Source organism: Pongo abelii, chromosome 1 (genome assembly GCF_028885655.2).
Source record: "Pongo abelii isolate AG06213 chromosome 1, NHGRI_mPonAbe1-v2.0_pri, whole genome shotgun sequence".
NCBI classification, from domain to species: domain Eukaryota; kingdom Metazoa; phylum Chordata; class Mammalia; order Primates; family Hominidae; genus Pongo; species Pongo abelii.
In genome coordinates this window covers 202121626-202137428 of record NC_071985.2, presented here as the reverse complement: position 1 = coordinate 202137428, position 15803 = coordinate 202121626, and the positions used below count along the sequence as shown (strand labels likewise).

Here is a 15803-nt window from a genome sequence, read left to right as displayed (position 1 = left end):
ATTGGCCAAAACAAAGGGGTTACAGGGCCCATGCAAATCTGAAATCCAGTGGGCCAGTCAAATTTTAAAGCTCCAAAATGATCTCCTTTGACTTCAGGTCTCACATCCAGGTCATAGTGATGCAAAAGATGGGTTCCCATCATCTTGCGCAGCTCCACCCCTGTGGCTTTGTAAGTTACAACCTCCCTCCCAGCTGCTTTCATGGGCTAGCATTGAGTGTCTGCAGCTTTTCCAGGCACATAGTGTAAGCTGTTGGTGGATGTACCATTCTGGGGTCTGGAGGACAGTGGCCCTCTTCTCACAGCTCCACTAGGCAGTGTCCCAGTAGGAACTCTGTGTGGGGGCTCTGACCCCACATTTCCCTTTGGCACTACCCTAGTAGATGTTCTCCATGAGGGCCCTGCCCCTGCTGCAAACTTGTGCCTGGGCATCCAGGCATTTCCATACATCTTCTGAAATCTAGGCAGAGGTTTCCAAACCTCAATTCTTGACTTCTGTGTATCCACAGGCTCAACACCACATGGAAGCTGCCAAGACTTGGGGGGCTTCCACCCTCTGAAGCCACAGCCCAAGCTCTACATTGGGCCCTTTCAGCCATGGCTGGAGTGGGTAGGACAAAAGGCACCAAGTCCCCATGCTTCACACAGCATGGGGACCCTGGGCCTGTCCCATGAAACCACTTTTTCTTCCTGGGCCTCTGGGCCTGTGATGGGAGGGGCCATCTCTGACATGGCCTGGAGACATTTTCCCCATGGTCTTAGGGATTAACATTGTGCTTCTTGTTACTTATGCAAATATCTGCAGCTGGCTTGAATTTCTCCCCAGAAAATGGATTTTTCTTTTCTATTGCATAGTCAGGCTGCAAAATTTCCAAACTTCTATGCTCTGCTTCCCTTATAAAACTGAATGCCTTTAACAGTACCCAAGTCACCTCTTGAATGCTTTGCTGCTTATAAGTTTCTTCTGCCAGATACCCTAAGTCATCTTTCTCAAGTTCAAAGTTCCAAAAATCTCTAAAGCAGGGGCAAAATACCACTGGACTTTTCACTAAAACTTAGTAACGTCACATTTACTCCAGTTCCCAACAAATTTTTCATCTGAGACAATCTCAGCCTGGATTTTATTGTCCATATCACTGTCAGCATTTTGGGCAAAGTCATTCAACAAGTCTCTAGGAAGTTCCAAACTTTCCCACATTTTTCTGTCTTCTGAGCTCTCAAAACTGTTCCAACATCTGCCTGTTACCCAGTTCCAAAGCTGCTTCCCCATTTTCAGGTATCTTTTCAACAACACCCACTCTACTGGTACCAATTTACTGTATAAGTTTGTTTTCATGCTGCTGATAAAGACACACCTGAGCCAGGTGCGATGGCTTGTGCCTGTAATCCCAGCACTTTGGGAGGCCAAAGCAGGTGGATCATGAGGTCAGGAGTTTGAGACCAGCCTGGCCAACATGGTGAAGCCCTGTCTCTACTAAAAATACAAAAAATTAGCTAGGCGTTGTGGCATGCACCTGTAATCCCAGCTACTCAGGAGACTGAGGCAGGAGAATCACTTGAATGCAGGAGGCAGAGGTTGCAGTAAGCCGAGATTTTGCCATTGCACTCCAGCCTGAGGGATGGAGCAAGACTCTGCCTCGAGGAAAAAAAAAAAAAAAAGGACACACCTGAAACTGGTAACAAAAAGAGGTTTAATTGGACTTATACAGTTCCACATGGCTGGGGAGGCCTTGGGAGGTGAAAGGCACTTCTTACATGGCAGTGGCAAGAGAAAAACAAGGAAGAAGCAAACGCAGGAGCCCCTGATAAACCCATCAGATCTTGTGAGATTTATTTGCTATCACAAGAATAGCACAGGAAAGACTGGCCCCCATGATTCGATTACCTCATCCTGGGTCCCTCCCAAAACATGTGAGAATTCTGGGAGATAAAATTCAAGTTGAGATTTGGGTGGGGTCACAGCCAAACCATATCAACCGCCTTTGCTGTATCCCAGAGGTGTTGATAGGTTGTGTCACTGTTATTGTTCAGTTTGAAGAATTTTTAAATTTCCATTTTGATATCATTGTTGACTCAATGATTATTCAGGAGCAGGTTATTTAATTTCCATGTATTTGCATGGTTTTGAAGGTTTCTTTTGGAGTTGGTTTCTAGTTTTATTCTACTGTGGTCTGAGAGAGCACTTGATATAATTTCAATTTTCTTAAATTTATTCAGACTTGTTTTGTGGCCTGTCATAGGGTCTATTTGGAGAAAGTTCCATGCACTGATGAATAGAATGTATATTCTGTGGTTGTTGGGTAGAATGTTCTGTAAATATTTGTTAAGTCCATTTGTTCCAGGGTATAATTTAAATCCATTGTTTCTTTGTTGACTTTCTGTCTTGGTGACCTATCTAGTGCTGTCAGTGGAGTATTGAAGTCCCCTACTATTATCGTGTTGCTGTCAGTCTGATTTCTTAGGTATAGCAGTAATTATTTTATAAATTTGGAACCTCCAGTGTTAGGTGCATGCATATTTAGGATTGTAATATTTTCCTGTTGGACAAGACATTTTATCATTATATAATGTCCCTCTGTGTCTTTTTAAATCGCGGTTGTCTTAAAGTTTGTTTGGTCTGATAAAAGAATAGCTACTCCTGCTCCCTTTTCATGTCCATTTACATGGAATGTCTTTTCCACCCCTTTAACTTAAGTTTATGTGAGTCCTTATGTGTTAGGGGAGTCTCTTGAAGGCAGCAGATAGTTGACTGGTGAATTCTTACCCATTCTGCAATTCTGTATCTTTTAAGTGGAGCATTTAGGACATTTACATTCAATGTTAGTATTGTGAGGTGAGGCACTATTCCATTCATCCTGCTATTTGTTGCCTGTACACTTTTTTTAAGTTGTATTTTTGTTTTATAGGTCCTGTGAGATTTATGCTGTAAAAAAGTTCTATTTTGATGTGTTTCCAGGATTTATTTCAAGAATTAGAGCTCCTTTTAGCAGTTCTTGTAATGCTGGCTTGGTCGTGGTGAATTCTCTCAGCATTTGTTTGTCTGAAAAAGACTGTATCTTTCTTTTATGTATAAAGCTTAGTTTTGCTAGATACAAAATCCTTGACCAATAATTATTTTGTTTAAGAGGCTGAATATAGGCCCTCAATCCCTTATAGGGATTGTAGGGTTTCTGCTGAGAAATCTGCTGTTAATTTGTTAGGTTTTCCTTTATAGGTTACCTGGTGCTTTTGCCTCACAGCCCTTAAGATTCTTTCCTTTGTCTTGACTTTAGATAACCTGATGATAATGTGCCTAGGCGATGATCTTTTTGTGATTAATTTCCCAGGTGTTCTTTGAGCTTCTTGTATTTGGATATCTAGGTCTGTAGCAAGACTGGGGGTTTCCTCGATTATTCCCCCAAATATGTTTTTCAAACTTTTAGATTTCTCTTCTTCCTCAGGAATGCCAATTATTCTCAGGTTTGGTTGTTTAACACAACCCCAAACTCTCAGAGGCCTTGTTTATTTTTTCTTATTCTTTTTTCTTTGTCTTTGTTGGATTGGGTTAATCTGAAAACCTTGTCTTTGAGCTCTGAAGTTCTTTCTTCTGCTTGTTTGATTCTATCCCTGAGACTTTCCAGAACATTTTGCATTCTCTAACTACATTTATTATTTCCTGAAGTTTTGATTGTTTTTTCTTTATGCTATCTATTTCACTGAAGATTTCTCCCCTTGTTTCTTGTATCATTTTTTTGATTTCCTTAAATTGGACTTCACCTTTCTCTGGTGCCTCCTTGGTTAGCTTAGTAACTGACCTTCTGAATTCTTTTTCAGGTAAATCAGAGATTTCTTCTTGGTTTGGATCCATTGCTGGTGAGCAAGTGTTATTTTTTGGGGGGTGTTAAAGAACTTCGCTTTGTCATGTTATCAGAGTTGTTTTTCTGGTTCCTTCTCATTTGAGTAGGCTATGTTAGAGGGAAGATCTGGGGCTCAAGGCTGCTGTTCAGATTCTTTTGTCCCATGGGGTGTTCCCTAAATATAGTACTCCCCCTTTTCCTAGGGATGTGGCTTCCTGAGAGCTGAGATGTAGTGACTGTTATCTCTCTTTTGGATCTAGCCACCCAGCAGGTCTACCAGGCTCCAGGCTGGTACTGGGGGTTGTCTGCACAGAGTCCTGTGATGTGAACCATCTGCAGTTCTCTCAGCTGTGGATACCAACACCTGCTCCAGTGGAGGTGGCAGGGGGTGAAATGGACTCTGTGAGTTTCCTTAGTTTTGGTTGTTTAATGCACTATTTTTGTGCTGTTTGGTCTCCTGCCAGGAGGTGGTACTTTCAAGAGAGCATCAGATGTGGTAGTATAGGGAGGATCAGGTGGTGGGCAGGGCCCTAGAACTCCCAAGAGTATATGCCCTTTGTCTTTAACTCCAGGGTGGGTATGGAAGGACCATCAGGTAGGAGCAGGGCTAGGCATGTGTGGGCTCAGACTCTCCTTGGATGAGTCTTGCTATAGCTGCTGTGGGGGATGGGAGTATGGTTCCCAGGTCAATGCAGTTATGTTCCCAGGAGGATTATGGCTGCCTCTGCTGTGTCTTGCAGGTTGTCAGGGAAGTGGGGGAAAGCCAGCAGTCACAGGCCTTACTCAGCTCCCACAGAACCCAAAAGGCCAGTCTCACTCACACCATGCTCCACCCCTAGCGGCACTGAGTCTGTTTCCAGGCAGTGGGCAAGCAGCGCTGAGAATTTGCCCCAGGCTACCAGCTTCCCAGCTGCGAAAGCAAACAGGGCTTTCAGTCCTCCCCAACCTGTGCAGTCTGCCCACTGGATTCATGTCCTCCCCCAAGTTCTGGCCAGGAGACTTTGCATTTGGTTGGAATTGCTACAAAGTTCAGCTGACGGTTTCCTTCTTCCTGTGGTCTTTTCCTAGTACCTCTGGCAGCCCTCTCCATGGACCCCATGAGATAATGCAGAAATGGCTTCCCAGGAGACCCAGAGAGCCCACAGGGCTTTTCCACTGCTTCCTTTACCCCTGTATTTTGCTGGACTTTCCAAGTTGACTTAGCCCTGGGTAAGATCAGAATCTTCTCCAGTGATCTAGACCTTCAGGTTCTCCAGTGAGGGTGTGTGTTCGGGCCAGATGATCCCCTGTTCCCACTTCCACAGCTTGTGCACTCACAGTATTTGAAGTGTCTCCTGGGTCCTGTGGGAGCAATCTGCTTCCTTCAGAGGGTCTGTGGGTTATCTCAGCTTTTCTGGTTTATTCCTGCAGTAGTTCTGGACCAAAAGTTCATGATGCGGGTCTCCACACACTGTTCTGTCTGTCCAAGTGGGAGCTGCAATCTGGTCCTGCCTGCCGTCCGCCATGATGTTCTTGAAAACCAAGTGCTTCTTAAATGCTGACATATCATTTTCCCATGTCTGAGGTATGGCAGCGAACAAAACAGACCAAAATTTCTGTTTCCATTGATTTCATTTTCTAGTAGAGATGCACAGATAATTTTTAAATGTAGACTATATAGTGTATTAAAAGGTGAAAAACACTATGAAATATAAAAACAGAATAAAATAATAAATAATAAAATAAAAATAATAAAAATAAAACTAGCTGGGGGATGGAACAAGCCAGTGGTTCTTCATCTTTTCAGTGCCATAGGCCTCTGGCCACCTGGGGAAGCCAAAGGATCCCTTCTCAGAGTGTTTTTATTTTTGAATTAAAGTAAATAAAAATTTATTATTATTATTATTATTATTAGAGATAGGTTCTCACTATATTGCCCAGGCTGGTCTTGAACCTCTGGCCTCAAGTGATCCTCCCATCTTGGCCTCTTAAAGTATTGGGATGACAGGCATAAGCCACCACACCAGGCCTCAGAATGTGTTTAGATGCACAAAGTAAAATGTATAAAATCACAGAGGAGGCTGGGTATGGTGGCTCATGCCTGTAATCCCAGCACTTTGGGAGGCCAAGGTGGGTGAATCAGTTGAGGCCAGGAGTTCAAGACCAGCCTGGCCAACATGGCAAAACCTTGTCTCTACCCAAAATACAAAAATTAGCCAAGCATGATGGCACACACCTGTAGTCCCAGCTACTCGGGAGGCTTAGGCAGGAGAATCACTTGAACTCAGGAGGTGGAGGTTGCAGTGACAGAGATTGCGCCACTGCTCTCCAACCTGGGTAACAGAGAGAGACTCTGTCTCAGAAAAAAATCACAGAGGAAACAAAGTATATTAAAATATAGCTACCAGAATATGAATAAACAAACTTCCAATAGAGTAATATACATTTTTGAATTAATACATAATAAGACAGTATACTATAAATATGGGCAAGTCAAAGTTTTAATTTGATTTTCAAATGACATATCAGGGAGGGTGGTTGCTACGCTTTAATAAGAGTGTTAAACTGTGAAGTGCTCTTTGACTCACCTCCTTCCACTGATTGATAAACTAATGTGAATAGGGGATCCTAGAAAGCAATTAATGTGTCTGGGTCACCAGTGTGAGAATGTGAGACATCATTGTCCCATGGCAAAGAGTTGTCTGATATTGGCTAGCAACATTGCAGGGGCATCAGATGAAAAGACTTTGATCACCTGTATGCAGCAGCAAATGTAATAATTACCTTACTTTTGAGATGTCTGGAACAACTGTCATGTAATATGAATATCCATGATTTCCTCTGGGTCAAAAACACACATGTATTGTTAATGTGACTGTGGATGCTTCTTGTATTCATAATCAAAGAAAATGACAAATTTCAGTGGGACCCTGGTGAAAATAAAGATACAATTACTTTCTTATATTAGTTCATGTACCCTCTTGAATTCTGCCAGTGGTCTGCAGGTCAAGAATATGTCATTCATCACCAGCCCACCCAAAGGTGAGATCAGTGTTACCCAACTTCTAATGGCTGGAAAATTCTGGTATGAGAAGAAAAGACGACATAGAGGTTAGATGCTGGGGAGGCCCCAAAGCAGGATTCCTCCCCCACACTCCACTTCTGTGGGTCATTCATGAAAATGTTAGAATTGGTCATTTGTACTTCCCTTATTTTACCATTGAAAGTTCCACATCCTGGGAAACCCATCTGTCTTGAGCAAACCAGGAAAGTTTATGTCCCTAGTCATACAGCCTTCTCTGTGATCTCTGGGCATCCATGAGTTCATGAATTTTGCTTTATCCACGTGAACTTCCACTTACCCTGGTTATAAATTATACAGAGCAAAAATTGACAGATGCACAAAGAGAAATAAATAAATCTACAATTTGAGAAATTTAGATGTGTGTCTCTCAGTAAATGATATCAAACAGACAAAACAGGTAACAATAGAGAAATTTGAGTGACATTTTCAACAATGAATGACATATAGAAAAGCAGGGAAATAGAAACTGTTGGGAGCAAGCCCCCCAAAATCTGGCCATAAACTGGTACCAAAACTGGCCATAAACAAAATCTCTGCAGCACTGTGATATGCTCATGATGGCCATGAAGCCCACGCTGGAAGGTGGTGGGCTTACCAGAATGAGGGCAAGGAACACCCGGCCCACCCAGGGCGGAAAACTGCTTAAAGGCATTCTTAAGCCACAAACAATAGCATGAGCTATCTGTGCCTTAAGGACATGCTCCTGCTGCAGTTAACTAGCCCAACCCATCCCTTTATTTTGGCCCATCCCTTTGTTTCCCATAAGGGATATTTTTAGTTAATTTAATATCTATAGAAACAATGCTAATGACTGACTTGCTATTAATAAATACGTAGGTAAATCTCTGTTCGGGGCTGTCAGCTCTGAAGGCTGTGAGACCCCTGATTTCCCACTTCACACCTCTATATTTCTGTGTGTGTGTCTTTAATTCCTCTAGCACCACTGAGTTAGGGTCTCCCAGACTGAGCTGGTCTCAGCAAGAAAACTTAAAAATTAGTAAGGCTAGTAGGATGTGGTGGCTCACACCTGTAATCCCAGCACTTTGGGAGGCTGAGGCAGGCAGATCATGAGGTCAGGAGTTTGAGACCAGCCTGGCCAATATGGTGAAACCCCATCTCTATTTAAAATAAAATAAAATAAAATAAAAAATTAGTAAGGCTAATGACATTTTGTGCTGACAAGATTCCTGGGAAAACAGGAATTCATAACTATCTGGGGCTATTATTTTGAAAGGAAATGTGGCAATATCTGGGAAATTTTAAGATGAGCCCATCTATGATTCAGCAATTCCACTAATAGATGTTTATTGGGGACAAAACTCACCCATGTGCACAAGGAGACATTGCATCTCTGTTCGTAATAGCAAAAAGTCCAAAAACCTAATCAGTGCTCAATTAAGGATGGGTAATTTGAGCCAGGTGCAGTGGTGTGCACTTGCAGTCCCAGCTACTCCAGAGGCCAAGGCAGGAGAATTCCTTGAGCCCAGGAGTTTGAGACCAGCCTGGGTGATATAGTGAAATGACGACAGTGATGATGATGGAGGAAGAGGAGGAGAAGAGGAAGAGGAAGAAGGAGAAGAAGACGAAGAGGAGGAGGAGGAAGAGGAGAAGGAAGAGGAGAAGAAGAAGAAGAAGAAGAAAGTAAAAGAACGGAGAAATGTATCATGCAAACAGAAATCACAAGAAAGCTGGTGTTGCTCTACTAATATTACAGAATAGACTTGAAAACAAAAAAATGTTACTAAAGACAGACATTTTATAATCATAAAAGGGTCAATGTGTCAGGAAGATATAACAATCATAGACATATATGCACTTAACAACAGAGCCCAAAAATACATGAAGTAAAAACTGACAAACGAAGGGAGAACTAGGCAATTCAACAATAGTAGTTGAATACTTTCAATAATGAATACAATATCTTGGCAGAAGACCAACAATGAAATAGAAAACTTAAACTACACTATAAACCAACTATAGCTAAAATACATCTTTAGAACACTGCACCCAATAAATTATACAAGAAAAGAAGAAAAATTGACCTTTGAACAACACGGGTTTGTGTTTGAACTCTGTTGGTTCACTTATATGTTACTTTTCTGCTGCCTCTGCTACCCCTGATATGAAAATACCAACCCTTCTCTCTTTCTCCCTCTTCCTCCTCCTCCTCAGCCTACTCAGCATGAACACAATGAGGATGAAGGCATTTATGATGACCCCACTTCCTCTTAATAAACAGTAAATATATATTCTCTTCCTTGTGATTTTCTTAATAACATTTTCTTTTCTCTAGCTTATGTTATTGTAAGAATTCACTATATAATACATATATGTACAAAAAAAATGGATAGATAACCTGAGGTTTATTCAAACAGTGGACTACTTTATAGTATTTGAAATAATTTAAGTAGAGTTACATGAACCAATAAGGATAAACTTAAAACACACTAAAGACTGAAAAAAAAAGCAGGTTGCAAAATGATATGATATGATACCATTTATTTTAAATTTTTTAAAACACGCAAAATAATACTTTATATTGTCTATGGATACATACATAGGTGGTAGAAATACGAATGCATGCATGGCAATGATACTTATCAATTAAAATTTTTTCCTGTGGGGAATAAGGGAGAAAGGAAGGACTCCTGCCCATAGGACCACTAATGCTGCTCTAACCCTAATCAGGACTGGGTACTGAGTGTGGGGAGATTCCCTCACCCCAGTTGGGATTAGCCACAGGGTGTTCATCAGATTCCAAGGCAACCCTTGCTCTGCTGTCCATCACACATGAATTTGAGCTTGTGATCTTGGGCACAACCCACAATCTCTGGACCTCGGTCAACCCATCTGTGAAAGGAACTAAAGATATTTGCCCTGGAGAATGGCAGACTCAGTGTCAACCTTCACATTGTCAGAAGCAAATGGGGAAGATAATCTAGACTGCCTTGTACTGTGTGGCTTTGTAGCAGGATGAGCCGCAGGTAAAACCTCTCAGACAGTTGTAGAAGGAAGAGCTTTATTCAGCTGGGAGCATTGGCAAGCTACTGCCTTAAAATCTGAGCTCCCCGAGTGCACAATTTCTGTCCCTTTTAAGGGCTCACAACACTAAAGATTTCACATGAAAGTGTCGTGATTGATTTGAGCAAGCAGGCGGTAGGTGACAGGGGCTGCATGCACTGGTGGTCAGAGAAAAACAGAACAGGGCAGGGAGTTTCACAATGTTCTTCTATACAATGTCTAGAATCTATGAATGACATCGGTTTCTAAGTTATGAGTTGATTTTTAACTACTGGGTTTAGGCCAGGCAGGCCCAGGCCTGGTTTTGGGCCTGGCACCAGGCTGCCTGTCTTTGGTTTTACTTCCTTGTTGTTTTTTCTTAAAACAGGTACTGAGTATAAAACAATATGAGAGGGTCTCTCTCTTCCCTCAGCTTCACTGTCAAGTAAGAATTTCTCTCCCCAGGGGAAGCAGATGGAATTAAAACCTTGTGATTATTCTTAAGCACCTCATGCAACGACTGCTGCACACCATCTGTGAAGTCAGTTGCAGATCTATGATGAGGAAGTAGAATCATGTGGTCTCCAGGCCCTTTGCTGAAATATCTTTCTGCTGGGTAATTAATTATGTGGTGTTGAAATGCTCTGCATCAACTCCCTTTGGTTTAGTCATCATGCTTGCTTAATGTTCTGTTAATGTCCACGCTGCTTTCTAGGAACTTGCACATCAGCATTGCTGTTCAGGTTAAAGGAATTTGCAATGTCCCCATAGGCCCTGAATTTCTACCCTGAGTGAAACAATGAACAGGGGGTGACCATACTCTCATCTTCCCCAGGTTCCTGGTTGCTGCAGTGTAGGGGGTTGGCTGTGGGTGGTGGGTAATGAATCCCTGTTGTCTCCTATTGCCAAACAGACTGACTACACATCAGCTCTGATAACTGACGGATCCCACCCTCAGACAAAAGCAAGAAAATGTGGGTAGCAGTTTGCATTGTAATTAGTAGGGAATAAAAGGCTCTAAGTGCCTCATGATTTCTGGTTAATTGGAACTGAAAACAAAGTAAGGTCTGGTAATGAGGGAGAGTCAGTCCCTATTTGGGTGACCCCAAAACATTTGCAACATTAGATTTGCTGGATCTGGGATCCTAAGAGATTTTGAACCATGGGGTGGGAAGCCACCAAACTCAGATTCTTGATGGCATGATGGGCTTGATCCATGGGGAAGGGGGCTCCCCCAACCCCTTTCTGCTGCCACCAACAGCTGAGGCTGGTGTTGGGGAAGAAGAACCCAAGAGTCCCGCAGGCAGAGGCAGCAAGTCACTGGTAGGCTGTCCTCAGTAAGATCTTGTCTCTGTTCAGCAGCCCCAAGTGGACGAGTATTTTGTTTTTTATTGTGGTAAAATATACATAATATAAAATTTACCATTTTAACCCTTTTTGAGTATATTACTAGGTGGTATTAAGTACATTCATGTTGTTGTGCACCCATCACCACCACCCATCAACAGATTTTTTTTTTGGGAAGGAGTCTTGCTCTGTCACCCAGGCTGCAGTGCAGTGGCACCATCTCGGCTCACTGCAAGCTCTGCCTCCTGGGTTCATGCCATTCTCCTTCCTCAGCTTCCCGAGTAGCTGGGACTACAGGTGCCCGCCACCATGCCTGGCTAATTTTTTGTATTTTTAGTAGAGACGGGGTTTCACCGTGTTAGCCAGGATGGTCTCGATCTCCTGACCTCATGATCAGCCCACCTCAGCCTGCCAAAGTGCTGGGATCACAGGTGTGAGCCACCGCACCTGGTGTGAATTTTTTTGGGCGTAGTGGCTCATGCCTGTAATTCCAGCACTTTGGGAGGCTGAGGCGGGTGGATCACGTGAGGTCAGGAGTTTGAGACCAGCCTCGCCAACATGGCACAACCCCGTCTCTACTAAAAATTAGCTGGGTGTGGTAGTGGGCACCTGTAATCCCAGCCACTCTGGAGGATGAAGCAGGAGAATCGCTTGAACCCGGAAGGCGGAGGTTGCAGTGGGCTGAGATCGCGCCGTTACACTCCAGCCTGGGTGAAGGGGGTGGGGGCGGCGGGGGGAACTCCGTCTCAAATAAATAAATAAAAAGAACATTTCAGAGTAAGGACATCCTGTCACATAACCTCTAACTATTTCAGCAAGCATCTCTTTAAAAAAAAAAAGACACTGTCCTACATAACCGCATGGTTACTATCCCACCTAAAAAAGTAACAGCAATTCCCTAATGTCATGTGAATTCCAATGTAAGTTTCCTCAATTTCCCCCCAAATGTCTTGTATAGCTGATGTTTTCAAACTATGCTCTAATCACTAACCACACATTGTAGTTAATTGTTATGTGTCTGAATTCTCTTGAATGGTTTTCCCTTCTGCTTGTTTCCACGAGGCTGGGAGGGTTAAACTGCGTAACATCCCACTTTCTGAATTGGTCTAATTATCTCCACTTGATGTTCCTTCATCTCCCATATCTTCTATAAACTGAGATAAATGTCTGTAAGCTTGATTTGATTTAAGCAGAACAGCCTTGGCAAGAATAAATACTTCATGGGTGGCAATGAACTTCACCTTGAAACATGACTACTCCTTGGCAAAGCTGAATGTGGCGCCTCCGTGTGCCCTGGGCGGGGGTTCCCGAGTAGGACAATGCAAAACGACTCCAAATAATTCATGTTATTAGAAATGCAAGTGTTTTAAAATCACACATTTGTATTGTAAGAGTTGTGCTACGCAGTTCTTCAGAAAAGGTTTTTCCTTGAAGGGCTAGAGCTGGCAGGTCAACACCAAAAACTAAAATAAAATGAGAGACGCTTCAATGAAAACACTAAGGACAATTGTTATTAGAGAATGTGGAAATCTTGAAAAATAAAGGGAGACGGGTTCTAGGAGAGTTTAAAATTGTATGTTTAAATAACATCCAAATAGTATTGTGAAAATGACAAACTATAGAAAGAGTGTCACATAAGTTTTCAAGGTGGAATTTGATATCATATTACATAAATCAATGCGATATGTGTTATGTTATAATTTAACCACATTATAACAATATTTTTAAAATAATTTTGAATATTGGCTATCTTTTCTGTCATTTCCTTTTTTTGAGATTTCAACAAATTTACTCAATATTGATGTAAATACATGAAATTTCATATGTAACACATGGCCTTTAGTATCATAGGATTTGGTCTTCTAAAGTAAATCACAGGTAAACAAAAGCATGCTGCATTTCTAAACTAACCAACAGTGTTGCAATCTAATATGGCTTGGCTCTGTGTTCCCACCCAAATCTCATCTTGAATTGTAATCCCCATGTGTCGAGGGAGGGAGGTGATTGGATCATGGAGGCAGTTTCCCCCGTGCTGTTCTCATGATAGTGAGTGAGTTTGCACGAGATCTGATGGTTTCATAAGGGGCTCTTCCCTGTCTGCTCAGACTCTCTCCTGCCATCTTATAAAGAAGGTGCCTGCTTCCCCTTCTACCATGATTGTAAGTTTCCTGAGGCCTTCTCAGCCATGCAGAACTGTGAGTCAATTAAACCTCCTTTGTTTATAAATTGCCCAGTCTCAGAGTACTATCTTTATAGCAATGTAAGAATTAACTAATACACAATTCAACAGAGCCCTCGCATAGCTTTTCACTAGGTACCTGAAGCAAGATTCCTCCTGCTTAGAAATAGGTGGAGGCTGGGCATGGTGGCTCACGCCTGTAATCCTAGCACTTTGGGAAGTCGAGGTGGGTGGATCACCTGAGGTCAGGAGTTTGAGACCAGCTTGGCCAATATGGTGAAACCCTGTCTCTACTAAAAATACAAAAATTAGCCGGGCATGTTGGCGTGCACCTGTAATCCACTCGGGAGCCTGAGGGAGGAGAATGGATTGAACCTTGGGGGCAGAGGTTGCAGTGAGCCGAGATCACACCACTGCTCTCCAGCCTGGATGACAGAGCAAGATTCCATTTCAAAAAAAAAAAAAAAATAGGTGGGGAAGACACCCTCAAATTAACCCAGAAATAAAATGGTAACTCAGAATTATATTCTCATAAGGTTTCACAGCTGTTCAACACCAGAAATAAATTATGAAGTCGTTTGCCTAAGCACTTCTATAAAAGTTTCAGTGTTGACCAAAAGAAGACACAGTTTTCTCATTAAACTTTGTCTTGATGGATCTCAAAATTCTGTGACAGATTTTTGGTCAAGTTGTTTCCATTAAAAATTACTAATTTTGAAAACTAATGACTTGCCAAGTGCAGTGGCATGCCTGTAATTCCAGGTACTCAGAGGCTGAGGTGGGAGAATTGCTTGAACCCAGGAGGTGGAGGTTGCAGTGAGCCAAGATGGTGCCACTGTACTCCAGCCTGGGCAACAGAGTGAAACTGTGTCTCAAAAACAAAAACAAAAACAAAAACAAAAAAAAAACAGAACCAAAACCAAAACCAAAACCAAAAACAAAAAATCTGATTACTGAAAATTGCCACACGAAAACAAAACAAAAATGATTCATAAAATATTCTCCTTTCCTTCTGAATCTTTTATGATGCATTATTATCATTAACCAGTCTTTTACTATTAAACTTAAATGGCCAATTGAAACAAACAGTTCTAGACAGTTCTTCCATGACTGATTAAGACTGGGGTGGCAGGTACTAGGGATAATGTTTATTTAGTCTTCCAAGCTTTCTGGGCAGGCTTGGCGATCTTGCTAGCTCCATCACCCTTCTTGTCCACTGCTTTGATGAAACCAACAAACAGCAAAAGGACTCAGGGGAGCTGGTCAGAAAAGCTCTCAACACACATGGGGTTGCAAGAAACCATATCCATGGTGGAAGCATCACCTGATTTTAAGAGTTTAAATCTTCCAGCTTCTTACCAGAACAGCAATCAGTCTTTTTCTTCAGCCCAGCAAACTTACAAGCAATGTGAGCTGTCTGACAATTCAGCACAGGGCCACAATCAGTACTGATATGGCCTGGGTGGTTCAGGATAATCACCCGAGCAGTGAAGTCAACTGCTTCCACAGGTGGGTCATTTATGCTGTCACCAGCAACATTGCCACAACGAACATCTTTGACAGACACATTCTTGACATTGAAGCCCACATTGTCCCCAGGAAGAGCTTCACTCAAAGCCTCATGATGCATTTCAACAGACTTTCCTTCAGTTGTAACGTTGACTGGAGCAAAAGTGACTACTGTGCTGGGCTTGAGAACACCAGTCTCTGCTCAGCCCATAGGGACGGTACCAATATCACCAATGTTGTAGACATCCTGGAGAGGCAGACACAAGGACTTGTCAGTTGGACGAGCTGGTGGCAGGACATAATTCAGAGCTTCAGGCAGCATGGTTCCACTGTCATTGCCATCATTATGGGTGACTTTCCATCCCTTTAACCCAGGCATGTGAACCCTTGGCACCAGCATGCTGTCACCATTCCAAACAGAAATTGGCACAAATGCTACTAGTCAGGAGATAGAGGTTGTAGTCAGTTTTCTTAATGTGAGTGCTGATTTTCTTAATGACTTCCTTGTGTCTTTTCTGGCTGTAGGGTGGCTCAGTGGAATCCATTTTAACACCAACAATTAGTTGTTTCACACCCAGGGTGTAAGTTAGAAGGGCACACTCATGAGTCTGCTCATTCTTGGAGACACCAGCTTCAAATTCACCAACACCAGCAGCAACAATGAGGACAGCACAGTCAGCCTAAGATGTGCCTGTAATGACATTTTTGATAAAGTCTCTGTGTCTTGGGGCATCAATGGTAGTCATGTAGTACTCACTGGTCTCAACTTTCCACGGGGAGATGGTGACATCACACTCTTGCTGAGCTTTCAGTGTGTCCAAGACCCAGGCTTACTTTACGGAGACTTTTCCCATCTCAGCAGCCTCCTC

General features: G+C 42.5%; 1 pseudogene; it reads right to left on the bottom strand.

The window, feature by feature from the left end:
• Nucleotides 1-14573: 14573 nt before the first annotated feature.
• Nucleotides 14574-15803, bottom strand: LOC100447500 (elongation factor 1-alpha 1-like; annotated as a pseudogene).